General features: G+C 36.5%; 1 long non-coding RNA gene across 1 annotated transcript in view; it reads right to left on the bottom strand.

Annotated features, from left to right (window-relative positions):
- The window catches only part of LOC105493218 (uncharacterized), an 87930-nt gene extending 80771 nt beyond the window's left edge, over positions 1-7159 (bottom strand). The window contains exon 1 of the long non-coding RNA XR_011609565.1: positions 7039-7159. This is a non-coding gene — a long non-coding RNA (uncharacterized lncRNA). The remainder of the gene's footprint in view (positions 1-7038) is intronic.
- Positions 7160-16321: the final 9162 nt, after the last annotated feature.

Raw genomic sequence — 16321 nt, 5'->3', positions numbered from 1 at the left:
AAAGAGTGCTGTTGGCACCTACAGCATGAATAAAAGTAATTAGTTTAACATTGTGTCTTGTCCTGACAGTTTTCTTTTCCTTTTCTGATGCAATCAAGCCCCTTTCCTTCACTGTCCTAAATCATCGCAGGCTTCATTAGAGCCACAAAGCACAAACTGCTGGGGACGTCTTTTCTGCGGGATACGGCTCTTTATTCAGTGACTTCCGCTCAGACTGCAGACTCCCTGCATATTTAAGCACTGGGGACTCAAAAAGAACCAGCTCCTGTTTTATTTGTTCACATTCCGAGGGCTACATGATTCTGATTACAACGCAGACGGCTTGAAGCAGTCAAGGATAAATACAAGGGTTAAAGAATCCGGCAGTCACTGAAACTGGACCCCAGAAAGACTGAGTCTAAAAGCTTCTTTGTTAGCCTGTCACTTCAAGTGTCTTTACTCTATATGCAAATTCCGTCCACCTTACAGGCATATAGGTGAACTCTTTCCCTCTCTGCGGTTTGTTTTAGTTTGTGTCATTTTTCTTCATGTGGAAAATGTCTGTGTCCTGAAGAAATGCTTTCACCTGCGAGTGAGGTAAACACATTGTACACTGTTTTACCAAAAGAGGGCAATGTTGCTGTTCAGAATTTCCTCATTCTGTTCCCTAGGACCTGTTCTCTAGAATGGTAAATAATCCTTGCTGTCTCTTCCCTTTCACCATATACAAGTTTCACCATACACATGTCTATGTGCTCTGTAGTTAATCAGGACTTTGTAACTATCTGTCTTACCTATTAACTGCATCCACTCCCAAATTGTTTAAAGGTTAACACATTTCACTCCATGCATGACTGGCACACATGAGCAAAGTGCTGCCTCTGAAATTCTAAATCCTTTTCCATTTGCCAATGATAGGCAAGAGGAGAAGCAACCTGCTTTAGGAAATATTGAAAGATATTTTTACTATGTCCCTATTCTCAAATATTCAATCAGTGTGTTATTGAACTCTGGTTCTCCTAGGTAACCAAACTAAAAACAAAAGGGAGGAAACACCGTGTTCATTTTGGGGGAATTTACTTCACAGTTTTCATCATCTTATTAGTTAAAACATGATTCAAAACTAATACCAGGATATTGATAATAATCCTGATAACTGGCACTCAGTTTCTTTTGTGGGGAGTCAGAGAATGAAAGCTGCATATGATTTTAAATGACATAACTCAGTATGAATTCTGGACTTTATATACGAGTTTTCTTTAGGAGACTCTAAATTAGTGATCTGCCTTTTCTTTAAGATGTTGCATTTTTCCCCTTGGCAGCTTATTATACTTTAATAGGTTATTTCCACCTATTTTCCATTCCTTAAAGAATTGTAATCCAGTTGTTTTCTGGAAAGCACAATTTAGATTTTCAATGGAAGGTTTGTTTGAGTAGCAGAATTCTTGGAATTTTTTTTTTTTTGTCAAAGAAGAAACACTCTCAGTCTATGGAGTGCTTCTTTTGCTCTCTGAAGCAACTGGCAATGTAGCTGGACTACCAAAGGGGTGCTATCAGAGCAAACTACTCTTGCATTTAACAAGTCTACTAGCTTATTTTTTTTTTTTACAAATATATGTGTGTATATATATATGTATATACATATGTGTGTGTGCCTATGTGTGTATGCGCACACACACTGCTATTTCTGTCTTTCTTTTTAGTACTGACTCATATTTAAAGTTCATTAAAAGGAAATAATTGTAGGCAATTTTGAGCATTAAACATTTCCTAGGGACTGCAACTAGGTGTTTTATCAGAACCAACAGTCCAAAAATACGAAAACTACAGTCACTAAAATTAAAAATACATTGACAGGAAAAAGAATTTGGTGTGGAGTGGCAAATTCTTAGAGCGGGAGATAGTCTTTGATGGGCTTCATGGTTTTTTCAGTCTCTGAAGTGTCTCATGTTCCCATATTTAACTGGGCTTGAAAGATTTAAGTGGAATCTACTATCCCAGGGACATCAATAAAACCCATAGAAAGCTGTGTCTGCTGTAGGTGGTTGAGGAAATCCTTATTTAACATTGACTTAGTTTACTGTGGCTCGTCTTTTTCATTTTTTCTGAGCTAAAGCCCGCCATCTCATTTCTGCTTCCTTCTTCTACGTCTGTCAGTATATGTACATGAGAAAGTCTATGTTATTAAAAGAATAATAACCATATTGCAGGTTTCTGAACCCAAGATTGTATTTTCTTTCTCAAATATTCATTAAAAAATATAGATTGTATTTTATTGAAAGTGCTCTTTAATGAATAGTATTCCTGTTTGCGTACAAGAAGGAGCTTCCAGTGCAATTCCCTGACAGTAATTGTGGTCTGAATTGAGAACATACAGTAACGGAGTGCAGTTAATGGCCACCCTGTGGATTGAGTGCTCCACTTTTGTCATATCTGGCTACTTTTTAAAATGCAGAAATTAGTTAGGCCAGTAAAGAGTTAATTATGTTCTTGTATCAGGAAACCCTCAATGAGCAGTCAGAAAGAGGAATTCTTTGTCTTTAATGCAAAACAGAAATTTCAAAGACCCTGGCAGATGATAGTCTATAAATAGTAACTGAGCATCTAGTTTGTGTGTGTGTGCGTGTGTGTGCATGTGTGTAATGTGAGAACAAGGGAAAACCCTCCAGTAAGGCAGTCCACAATGTTAAGGAGCACTAAATGAGTCAGTGGTACCTTTTAATTTCCATAAAATTAAAATAAACAGAACAAAGCACCTTTCTAGCCAAACTTCATCTTTTTACTTCTCTAATTTCATCTCTTATCACCTAATAATTACCAGCATGTAAAACAGCATGTCTAACCAAGGAAACAGGTTCTTTGGGTGACTGTCGTCAGCTCCCAAAGGTCCAAGCAAAATAGACATGTTCATAAATGGGTTAAGGATGAGAGAGATCAAGTTTGCAAAGACCAAACAGGAGATGTTGACATTTTATAAGATTTTGGGAAATAGGAGGCTATATAATTAAATCATTTAATCTTCTGATTTCTTAGAATTTGAGGAAAAGAGTAATTTAAAATATCTGTGAGCATACACACACATATACACAGACACATGCACACACATACTCATACACTCAGAGTCATCTAGATGATATACTTGCCATAGGGAATTTGCTATGAAAAGCAAAAAGCTAACATAAGCAAATGGGTATTTTTTAAACCTATCCAGGCTTCTGCAAAACAGAAGATGTTATTCTCAAAAGTTGTCTTGGAAAGGGAGAAAGTCCATTAAAGATGGAGCATTTGATGAAAAACCTTAGCTAATATTTAGGCTTTGACATCAAAGGTGAGTAGTGCATCAAACCATCAGGATTGCTGCATAGCCACCTCCACCTCATCTAAAAATGCACTGGGATTCATAGGTCTGGTTCCTGAGGATAGTCTACATTCTAGGTGGGGACCAACAATTTATACCTCCTTGGTATGTGATGGATACTGGTTTTTGCAAAGCCACAGTGCTCAATAGCATATTTTGAAAAATCAGAAACTAAGGTTGTATCAAGAACCCTACCATTATAACAATATGAAAAAGTCCACCCCAAAAAAAGAGTTTTTAGTACTTGTCCAAATATTTGTTTAATTAATTTTTGCTCTCAACTGATTTTAGTATTCTTTCAGAATTGGCTAGTTTGGTTGGACAGTCAGAGTCTAAGTTTTCATGCTCAATTCAGGAGCTGATCTCAGTAATTATGATATACTTTTCTTCTTTAGGCAGCACAGATGACCTTAATAATTATGTTTGAAGTGACAAGTTAGAGGAATCTGGGCAGTTTTTATTAAAATTAAAAGCAATTTGTTTAAGGTTTTGAATCTTTTCTAAGCATTTTTTTCTTTTGGCCTCACTGTGCATTTTTATTTTGGATAAATGAATTTAATATGTAAATCAGTTGTGGGTTTTTTTTAGTCAGCACTGTAGAGTCAGTGTAGTACAAATTAAATTGTGTTCTCATGTATCATATGCATCATGTCCAGCTAAATTCTGATCCCCCAATCTACAGAGTTGTGAATGAAGCAGAAAGAATAACACATTATTATGTTCATGACAGTCACATTGAAAACTTAAAGAGTCTTATTTGGATCTTTTGCTGCATCAGGTGTGACATACAAGCATTTGTTGTATTGGAAATGAGAAAGCATACGAAAAGGTTCACAATAGTAACCATACCAATTTGCCATTCCACAGTCAAATAAGTGCTTCCCAAATTCATAGCAGCACGTAGGACCAAAATATATATCAATACTGTTGACACGTTTTGAGAAACTATTGATTATAATGCAAGTGTTAAATGAGACGCAAACACCTTAAAAATGTAATTGTGATAAGTTTCAAATACTTTGGAGTAGGGTCTATCAATACCAACATTTTCATCTTTGATTGACAGCATAGATGTGTGCATATTTTGGAGTTCATTTGAGGCAACAGTATTTTTAGGATTGAAACATGGGCATCTATATGCTTTGGTATTATTAGCTAGTGGAAGTGAAATGATTATGAAGAAAAGGGAATATTATATTTTTAAAACCAATGTAACTTGTAACTTTCCTGAGTTAAGAATAAACCATAACCTAAAGATATGCTGTTCTTAGTATGATTTAGAAGGTAACATTTCAAAAAGATGACTCAACCTAAAAGAAATATATGTATATATGCATGTATGTAAATATACAATTTTATTTTATTTCAGCTTAGTTTACTCATATCATTAGTACTTGTGTTTGAAGCTATTTTAAACTTATAATAGGTAATTTATAATAATTTCTTCTTCCTCAATGACAAACATAATTTCTAGATGCTTCAAAGTAGTATAACATAAAGACATAGAAGTTTATAGAGTCCAGAGAGTTTTTTCTGGCGTGTACCTAATTATCCCCCAAACTTTTCTGTTAATATTTCAAAGGAATAATGTAACATTACCCTCATTCAACCAGTTGGGTTCTCGCCCCACCCCATCCCTGCCAAATAGTGTCAGTGACATCAATTCATTGTTGTCATTTTATTTTATTGTTTTTATTCTTAAATGAATAATAATATAAAAATGACCATGTTAATTTTGAATGCTTTGAATGTTATATACCCATTCATGAAATAGAGCAAACACATTGACAATTGACAGAACATCCCTACACAGGGTAACAAACTATGCCAGTTGTTCACAAATAAGTAAGTAAACAAATAAATGAATACAAACAAGATATCTTGGTTAAGTAGTACTCAATATCCCCATTATTCTCTGCTACAGTCTCTTTGGTGAGTGCAAATAGAAATTCCTTCTGTCCAGGACAATGGCATCACAAGCAACAATAAAAATATATTTGCAGCCAGAGTTGGTGATGCCATTTCCCTAAAGATAACTTCCTCAGACATCAACTCCCAATGCTACCTTACTTCCATATGTCCACAACTACCTACAAATTCACTTTTCTTTTCTTTTTTTTTTTTTTTTTTTTTTGAGACGGAGTCTCGCTCTGTCGCCCAGGCTGGAGTGCAGTGGCGCCACCTCGGCTCACTACAAGCTCCGCCTCCCGGGTTTATGCCATTCTCCTGCCTCAGCCTCTCGAGTAGCTGGGACTACAGGCACCCGCCACCTCGCCCGGCTAATTTTTTTGTATTTTTTAGTAAAGACGGTGTTTCACTGTCTTAGCCAGGATTATCTCCATCTCCTGACCTCGTGATCCACCCGTCTCCCCCTCCCAAAGTGCTGGGATTACAGGCGTGAGCCATCCGCCTGGCCACAAATTCACTTTTCAAGATTCTGAACACACATCCCAAAGAAATATCTGGGCATTTGGACATTAAAAATCATTGCTAAAAAGCAGAATGACACTTAAACATATGTGTTCCCAGAATACGAATATACCAATATCTGGTATTACAGAGTTATATGAGAAACTTTTAATGAAAAGTACCTAAACTTGTGATTATCTTCATTGTCAGCCATATATTAATAGGCACAATAGCATGATTCCTTTTGCTGCATCTATTAGCTAGTGTGATCATTTCCTGGCTCTACTTGGAGTTCAGTTCAGAAGAATTTATAAGCTGAAAATTGAGCTCTAGTTTCTTTAATTAGGCCGTTATTCAAGTATAAATAACAACGTTTTAAAATGTTCAGTAAAAGAGGGAATGTTCAAGATATGTGAGCATATAACTGAAGGTCAAGGCTTGTGTGTTTTAACCTTATCCTGCTGCTGCCTTGCTGTGTGATATCACGAAGCACTCTCAACTTTTCTGTGCCTTTATATCCATTAGCAAAGTTGAATTAATGCTTGCCTGTAGAACATTGCAACAGCTCTGGAAAAAGGTGCAAGTAACACTGTGTACATCCTCCTCAGCTAAAACAAATATGAATTGTCAGTAATATTAAAATCATAATGAAAACCAGAAGACTACTCCTGATGAAATACAAATCACTTCCTAAAATGCTCTTTTGGATAACATTTAACTTGAAATACAAGGCTTCTATAAAATAAGTTAATTCCCAGTCAATGTGCTGAATAACACAGTGATTATTAACCACTCTGAGTTGGAATGTCTTTATGTAGTGCTTTCTACTTTCCAAAATCTCTTCATTTACATCATCTCAACTCTATCACATATCTCAGCATCACATAAATTATCTCTTACAACTTATCCATCTGGGCAGCCTAAATCACCTCCGTTGTTTCCTCAGCTTCTAAAACTGATTCCACAAACCACAAGAAAAATCCCATCTCATAACTTTACAGGCTCAACTCATATATACACTTACGATGGGGATTTATTTCTGAGAAAATGTGTTTCCCTAACAGTTAGGCAGGAAGGAAATCAAATCCTAATGCAACCACCCACAGAGCATGGGGGCTAAAGTGTTCATTTGGTTGTGGATAGGGCTAGGCAGAGGGGCAGGAAGAGGCTCTGTCCTTCAAGAAAATCAGCCACATGGTTATAAAGCTGACAACTTTCCAAACAAATCAAACAATCAAACATGCTTGTTTGTGTTTCATCTAAATGCATCAGCTGCCCCTTTCATTTCTTACCATAAAGGCAAACCGAAAGATCCATCTAAAAAGATGTCATCTATGGCACCTGGAGGGAGAATTCACTCCTTTCCTTCCATGTTGGTCTCTGTCATTAGCACCTGGTGAGACAACCAGAAACATGGAAACAAATGGTTACATTACACAGTTGCTAGATTTAGGCATCACTCACTGTAGAGTTGCTTGTTTGTTTTGATTTTTGCATTAAAGGAAACCCACTGACCTCTGTCATCCAAAGCAGCTCCTGAGGCATATCAAGTGTCTCAAAAGGAAGTGTTACCCAGAACACACAAAAACGACCCAATTCCTTTCCTTTTTCCACAATTTTCTTATTTTACTCAACTTGTTTTGCTGCCTGTTTTAATAATAATTTATATATCATTAATATTTTATAATATTGGTACCTACATCATAAAGTTGCCAGGAGGATTAAATTGGTTGACACACATAAATCACTTAGAACAGAAACGTGCACATAGCAAATGTTCAAAAATATTAAGTAGTATTGTCATAAAATCTATATTCATTTCCTAGTGCTGCTATAATAAAATATCACAAACTGGATGTCTTCAAACAAGAGAAATTTATTGTCTCATAGTTCTGGAGGCTAGATGTCTGAAATCAAGGTATTGACAGGGCCATGCTCCCTCCTAAGCCCCTAGAGGAGAATACTTCTTTGCTTCTCCCTAACTTTTGATGGTTTGCAGCAATCCTTGTCAGTGCTTCTTGGCTCGTAGATGCATCGCCACAATCCTTTGCTCTCACGTGGTGTTCTACCTGTGCCTGCCTTCGCTTGGCCGTCTTCTCATAAGGACACCAATTGTATTGGATTAGGGGACCACTACCCCAGTATGACAGCAACTCCATTTTAATTACATCTGTGAGGACCACATTCTGAGCTAGTAGGGTGTAAGATTTCTACAAGTGTCTCTTGAGGGGACACAATTTAACCCATAATTATATCCTATGGGCAAACTAACATTTCTGCCGGCAAATGGCCCGAAGCTGAACGTGTCTTCTTCCCAAAGTCTGATCCTTGTCAGCCACTTCCATCTCAAAGGATGGTACTGATATCCATTATATTTCAGCCCAAGTCAGAAACCAGTCTTTTTGCCTTATTCTATCTTCTTTTATGCCCCCTTTTTCCTATCAATCATCAAGTCCTAGTGAGGCTTCCTTATTCATACCTCTTCATTAGTTCTCATCTCTGCATGTCCACTGGAACTACCTTTTTCTGGCACCACCCAGGTTTGCTAACTGATCCTCTAGCTGTTCCCTCCTCGAAAAATATCCAGGAGGCAGTCAATGATCACTCCAAAAAAATCATGTCAGATCATGTCAAGTGCCTGCTTATGTTATCTACTAGCTTTTGGCTGTCAAGATCAAGTCCCAAATGCACATCCGTTTCATTATATGGGATCTGCCAGCTCTTTCCCTTTCTCTCTCCCTACTGTTTCCCTCCAAAGTCTCAGCCATGCTTCAATACTTGGAGTTCCTCCTCCCTGTGCTGCTTTCTCTTTCTCCTGGCCTTTGCTAGCAACTTGCTCTTTGTGTCCTAAAATTTTTGCTCTTTCCTTTTTCTCTGACCAATTCCTTATGCCTTTGGGGATAAGCTTAGATATTAAATCCTCACCCAAATCATCTTTAACTAACCTCTCTTAACCCCTGTCATGACTGAATTAGATGCCACTCCTATGTATTCCATAGAAACCCATAGCTTTTACCTAAAATATTACTTATCGCATTACATTATGTTTTTCCACTTACTTGTCTGCTTCCCATTAGACTAAACTTCTAATGGACAGGACCTGAGTATTGCACATCATTGTACCATTACATCCCCAAGATTAGCACATTCATTCATTCATCCATTCAGCAACTACTCAATGCCTTCTCTGCGTCAATAACTGCATTATCCTTTGGGAACACAAACAATGAACAAAAAAAAAGTTTTCCTTGTACTACAAAACTTTGTATCCTGTGAGTAAAATATTAAATTCAACAAATAGTTAAAATATAGCCCAATACATGCCTTGATAAGGGTACTCTAGGTTTCTGTGGTCCCAGAGAGTAAAGCATAAATACCTGAAAAGAATAGTTGAAGGATGAACTGAATTATCCAGGTAAAGGGTAGCAGGTGTAGGGTTTCATGTGAGAGGAACAGTGTGTGTGGACATCCTACTGAGAAGTGCAACAAAGGGAAAGAGGCAGATAGCAGGAAGTGAAGTAGTTTTAAAGGTAGTTCAATTTATGTTAAAGTGTTTTGAGTTTTTTTAATGAGAAAATATCAAAGGGTATTCGATATTAGAATGACTTGTGGATCTATATTTTAGAAATGTCACTAAGGCAATTATATAGAAAACTGATTGAACTGGGACAAAATTGCAGCTAGGATGCCAGTTACTGTCCAGGTGAGAAGAAATAGAGGTCTGGCATAGGGCAGTGGTGGCACGATAAGGGAGAAGTTAGGCAACCTGGATGAGTAATTACGAGGCAGACAAAGGGATATGGTGATTGTGGTAGGAAGGACTCAAGAATGACTAAGGCATCTTTGAACTGGATGCATTTTGGTGACATTAACAAGAATAGAGAATTTTATACAAAGTGTGTATTTGGGACATGGTGAGAAATGATGATGCAGTTCTGAATGTGAGGTAGGCATCTGTTCCATGTCCAGGATGATGTAAGCTTGAAGATGTACACAGGAGGCAGCTGGTGCACGAGCCTATTTGCTCAAGAAAAACAATGCTTGACTGAAGATATTGATGTGTCTTCTTATTCATTCAACGATGCAGGTTCTGATCACCAGCTGCATATTATAATCACTTAATCATTAAAAAAAAAATGAACTGTGCCTGGTCCTCATTTCCAAACATTTTAATTTAATTGGTCACAGGCACTAGTATTTTCTAAGAGCTCCCAGAAAATTATAAAATGAAACCTAGGTTTAAAACCACTGCTGTACGGTAATATAGTGTATATATAGAAATATATAACATATATTATATATACACAGTATAATATAGCATACATACAGTAATGTAGTAAATAGTATAACATATGTATTATATATACAGTAATATATTATATATACAACTATATAAATTATCCAGGGAAAAAAGTCCTGGATAATTGGATGCAATTCTTCTATGATGGCTAATTTTATGTGTCAACTTGAGTGGGCTAAAGGATGGTCAAATAACTGGTAAAAATTTCTGGGTATATCTGTGAAGATGTTTCCAGAAGAGAGTAGCATTTGAATTGGTGGACTGAGTAAGGAGGATCTGTCCTCACCAATGTAGTCGGCTATTGTCCAATCTGTTGAGGGCCTGAATAGATAAGGAAAACAGAGGAAGAGCGAATTTGTTCTGTCTTCATTAGCTGGGAATCCATCTTCTTCTGCCCTCAGACATTGGCACTCCTGGTTACCAGGCTTTCCGACCCGAGACTTACCATCAGTCCCCCATCCCACTCCAATTCTCAGACCTTCTGACTTGGACTGAATCACACCATCGGCTTTCCTGGGCCTCCAGCTGCAGTTGTGGGACTTCCCATCCTCCATATCCACGTGAGGCAATTCCCACAGTAAATCTCTTCATATATTCTTATTTGTTCTGTTTCTCTGGTGAATCCAGACTAATACATCTTCTTCAGCCTCTTCTGCCACTTCTTGCATCCTATACATCTTCTATGCCAGAAACCCTGGTCTCCTTCTTTCCCAAATAAGCCGAGGAGTGACATACATTCATGCCTTTACTTGTGTTCCTTCTCCTGCTGAAAGCCTCTTCTTGGCCACCCTGCTGAATTCCTATTGAGCCTTCTAAATCCAATTCATATGTCACCTCCTCTCTGAAGCCTTACCTAACCCTCATCCAGATGTAGATTTAATCTCCCATACTTACCACGTCATATCATAATGATTGGATTGCATTTTAACTGGATTATTAGAAACATAGTATTGTGCATTCTCAGAAATGTCAGTGAAAGAAGAAAAAATGAAGAGCATAATTACCGGGTTGCTTTCTTCGCTTAAAAAAAGACAACTTACATTTGCATAGAATTTTTGTCATTTTCATAGACATTTTATTTAATCCCACTGTAACCTTGTGGATTAGGCAAGGAAAGTATTATTCCTTTCATCAATATTCGTTATTTTAATTGTTCTGTTATGAATAAATGATAAGTATGTCAGGCAATGCTTATATTAATTAGCTTGATTTAGCCGTTTCACAGTGTATACGTATTTTGAAATATCATGTTGTACACCATAAATACATTCAATTTTTGTCAATTAAAAAGAAATTGATAACGTTTTCTTTAAAATCAATTAATGATTCTCTACTACACTTTTCAAAAGTATCACTTAAAAATTTTTAAAAATAAATTGAATTATGAGAACACATGGACACAGGCAAGGGAACATCACACACCAGGGCTTGTTGGGGGTAGGGGGGTTAGAAGAGGGATAGCATTAGGAGAAACACCTAATGTAGATGATGGGTTGATGGGTGCAGCAAACCACCATGGCACATGTATAACTATGTAACAAACCTGCACGGTTTGCACAGGTATCCCAGAACTTAAAGTATAGTTAAAAAAAAAAAAATAGGAAAAACAAAAATAATAAATTGAATTATGTATATTTAAGATATACAACATATTATGGGATTCAAATAGATAGTAAAAGGTTACAATATACTGAAGTAAATTAACATCTCCATTATTCACAGTTACCCATTTTTTTTTCATTTTTGTAGCAAGATTAGCTAAAATCTGCTTTTTTAAAAGGAATCTCGACCACAATAAAGTTTTATTGTCTTCATGCACATTAGATCTCTGGAATTGATCTCCCTATGTATCTGCTACTTTTTATCTTCTGACCTAGTCTTGCCATTTCCTTCCCACCTACACACATCGCCTACCCCCCACACCTGGTAATCACTATTTATTCTCTATTACCTATTTTTTTGAAAAATAAGACAGGGTATTTCTCTGTTGCCCAGGCTGGAGTGCAGTGGCACAATCATAGCTTACTGTAACCTCAGATGCCTGAGTTCAAGTAATCCCTCCACCTCGGCCTCCTAAAGTGATTGTAGGTGTGAGCCACTGCACCATGCCTATTCTCTATTTTTGTATATTTAAATTTATTTTTAAGAATCCACATATAAATGAGATCATATTGTATTTTTCTTTCTGTGTCTGTTTTATTTTACTTAGCATAATGTCCTGCAGGCTCATCCACGTTGTGACAAAAAGCAAGATCTCGTTCTTTTTTGAGGCTGAATAATATTCCACTGTATGCCACTGTTTCTTTATTCATTCATCTGTCAACAGACATTCAGATTGTTTCCATATTTTGGCTATTATTAGTAATGCTGCAATGAACTTGAGAACGTCATCATCAGTATGAGATGGTGATTTAATTTCCTTTGAGCATATGCCCAGAAGAGGTATTGCGGGGTCATATGGTAGTTCTATTGTTAATTTATTTAGAAACCTCCATACAGTTTTCCATAACAGCTGTACCAATCTACATTCCGACCAACAGTTCACAAGACTTTCCTTTTCTCCACACCCTTGCAAACACATTAAAATGATAATGTACATGTAAATGATATTTAAAATATCATTTTAAAAATACCTTCATATATAGGCTTGCCGTATTTATTTTCCCATTTAGTTTATACAATGCAAAATCTAAGTGCTTGCTAGAAATTATTCTTTGAATACAGTTTATAAAGGACTTCTTAAGTTGAAAAAAATTTGAGCAGGGCATAGTTGCTCATGCCTGTAATCCCAGCACTTTGTGAGGCCAAGAGTTTGAAACCGGCCTGGTCAATTTAGTTAGATCTCATCTTCACAATAAAAATAAAAATAAAAATAAATAAGTAAATTAAAATTACAATAATGAGGTTGAATATCTTTTCCAAAATAATTTAAAAATTTTATTTAGCCCCCATGCTACGTCTCTTCTGCTTGTGCCAACCAGTCTACTTTCAACTGTGACCCACCCTGCTTTTCAGAGGCAAAACTATCCTGTATTGACAGTAGGAAGGAGAACCCTTGCCCTTTGGCTTAGGCATATAGGAAGCCTAAGTAGATGATCAAAGGGGTGGATGAGAGTGAGGTAATGTAGGGTTGTCAAGGGAAACTGCATCCCTCATCTGAAGGTCAAGGATCTCCTTCAAGGCAGCCCTCAGCCCAGAGCCCCCTCCATAATTGCCTTTACCTCTCTCACCATCAGGCATTGGGTGGCATTTAAAGTGTCGTTACTAGTTACTAGCTATTACTAGTAAGGTATGCAAGTTACTGTGCTGGGGCATTATATTATCTCTTGTGGTTCCCTTAAACCCTAGACATGCCTTTCTAAAGAGTCTCTTTATTAGACTATCTTTAAAGAGTGTGCCATTTGCTACCTCCTGAAATGCTTACTCATAGAATATCAAATTCATATTGGTTTAAATCAATGGATTTTCAGATAGAAGTAGGTATGATTTAAATATAACATACACATTTGGTAATCCTGAATTTTCTAAATTGTAATGGTTCTTGGTAAAAACTGGCATTAAATAATCACTGGATAGTTTTCTGGAATAAATTTTTAGATAATTAATAACATAATTATTCTATTTATGCTTATTAAGGCCTAACCTTGTTTTAGTGGGAATGAGCCTTCAGGTATATTACTCCTCATAGGTTTTATGATATTTGAGGTTTTATATTTTAACTGCTGAATCAGTCTTAACAAATTGCAAAAGATTAAATAAAGGATATCAACTGATACTAAAAATATTGATTGCTATTTCACAATTTCTTACCTTTGACATGCTATTCCATTCTCAGGAAATGTTTATATTATACTGAAAAAACATTAATGCATCCTCTCACTGCATTTTTTATTTTCTTAGAGTTTCGCTCTTGTTGCCCAGGCTGGAGTGCAATGGCGTGATCTCGGCTCACTGCAACCTCCATCTCCCAGGTTCAAGCAATTCTCCTCCCTCAGCCTCCTTAGTAGCTGGGATTACAGTCACCTGCCACCACTCCTGGCTAGTTTTTGTATTTTTAGTAGATACGGGGTTTCACCAAGTTGGCCAGGCTTGTCTTGAACTATTGACCTCAGGCAATCTGCCCACCTCAGCCTCTCCAAGTGCTGGGATTACCTCTCACTGTATTCTCAAATAAATCTTTATTGAAGCAGGTACTATGCTATAAATAAGAAAATTCAGCTATCAGCAAAAGGAGATCCAGTCCCTGACCTGCTAGATTACAGATTAAGGTATAAAGGTTATATATTTAAGGATTATCAGAATAATTTCTTGATATAGAAACATTATATATTATTTATATGCTTTAAATGAGGGCATATCAAAAGGATAATCAAAAACCTATAAAGGTTAAATAATTGACTTCACAGATAGTTTCTTCAGCCTGTAGTACCCCATTTTACATTTGGATAGCAGGAACTTACTTAAATAATTGAGTCAATTTATGAGGCACCTAAGCAAAGTTAACAACTATGATTAAAACTTGTAATTCAGTGGTTAAGCGCATTGGCTTTGGAATCGAAGTTTTTTTATTTTATTTATTTATTTTTTTGAGATCGAGTCTCCCTCCGTCACCCAGGCTGGAGTGCAGTGGCACAATCTCGGCCCACTGCAAGCTCTGCCTCCGGGGTTCAGGTCATTCTCCTGCCTCAGTCTCCTGAGTAGCTGGGACTACAGGCACCCGCCAATACCCCGGCTAATTTTTTGTATTATTATTATTATTATTGTAGTAGAGATGGGGTTTCACCATGTTAGCCAGTATGGTCTTGATCTCCTGACCTCGTGATCCGCCTGCCTCAGTTTCCCAAAGTGCTGGGATTACAGGCGTGAGCCACCACGCTCAGCCGGAATCAAAGTATCTTAGTTTAAACCTAGACTCTAGCTCTGTGATCCTAACAAAATAGTCAACATCTCAAACCTGTTTTCTCCTTTATGAGATAAGAATACTAATATTTCTTCTCCTAGGATGCTTAGAGTATTGTATGAGTTGATACATATATAACCTGGGGACTAAGTGTAAAAGAAATACTTTGCTATGTTATTATTATTATCAAGACTAAGAAAAGCCTTTACATGTAACCTCACTAATAACCAAAAATATCCACACACTAAACAAATGTATTAATCAAAAAGATCAATTTTTTATTTAGACGGGGTCTCACTCTGTTTCTCAGGCTGGTGTGGCACTATTGTAGCTCAGGCAGCCTTGAACTCCTGGCCTCAAGCAATCCTCCTGCTTTAGCCTTTCCAGTAGCTGGGATTACAGCTGTGAGCCAACAAGACTGATTCTAATATAATTCAGCTTTGTTTGAATAGCAACAAGAGAAAACATAAAAATATTAAATATATGACCTTTATATATTTATGCATATACAATAGATATTGTAAGAGCATATTAAGGGTGTAGCAACAAAGATTGATGATATAAGCAATATTTAATTATGAACAGGTGAAGCCATCTCAATCATTCTCCTCTGAATCAACTCTCCATTGCTCACCATTCTTTTGGTGAAAACTAGTGACTTTTCCCTACAACATGCTGAATATTTGTGTTCATAGGTTACCAGCGGGGATGAACCCCAAAATTTAGTTGAATGCCTACAAAGCATAAGTGATGTTTGCTCTCAAATGTGCTTATTTCCACTGCATATTGTAATTATATAATTTCATATGCTAAGCTAATGAAATGAATATAGAAAAACAGAGAACTGTCTCTGTTAAAACACTGAAAATGATGGAAAGATTTAATCAGAGTTCTTTTAAAACAATCTGATGTCAGCTTATATATGAGTGAAAAAATAGTTTGAAAAATCATAAAAATCTAGAAGAATTCTGAATGCAAGTTGATTCACAAGTTCTCACTCCAACTTCAAGAAATCAATCTGAAAATCGTTTGCCCTATGGATATAATTTTTATAAGGAGGATATATCCAATGGAATACCTATATTAAATGTTCAAACTGCACGGATGATTGGCAAAAAATAAATTACATTTTTAAGTTAAAATCAATGTTTAATATTTATAAGTTAGCTTTTTAAAATTTCCTCTCTTTAACTCATCTTTTCAATTAACCTCTCAAACACTACTCTCAATTTCACTGGAACAGAAAACATTCACCATACTATTTATTTGGTCTGTATTATGTACTACTTTATTTAACTGTGCCATTTGTCTACTAAATCTACTTCTTTCTTTCCTGGGCACACAGCTGAACTCTATTTTCCAGCTTCCTTTATAC

The sequence above is a fragment of the Macaca nemestrina genome, chromosome 11 (genome assembly GCF_043159975.1).
Source record: "Macaca nemestrina isolate mMacNem1 chromosome 11, mMacNem.hap1, whole genome shotgun sequence".
Classification (NCBI taxonomy): domain Eukaryota; kingdom Metazoa; phylum Chordata; class Mammalia; order Primates; family Cercopithecidae; genus Macaca; species Macaca nemestrina.
The sequence above is the reverse complement of the archived record's forward strand: the minus strand, read 5'-3'. Positions and strand labels throughout refer to the sequence as shown.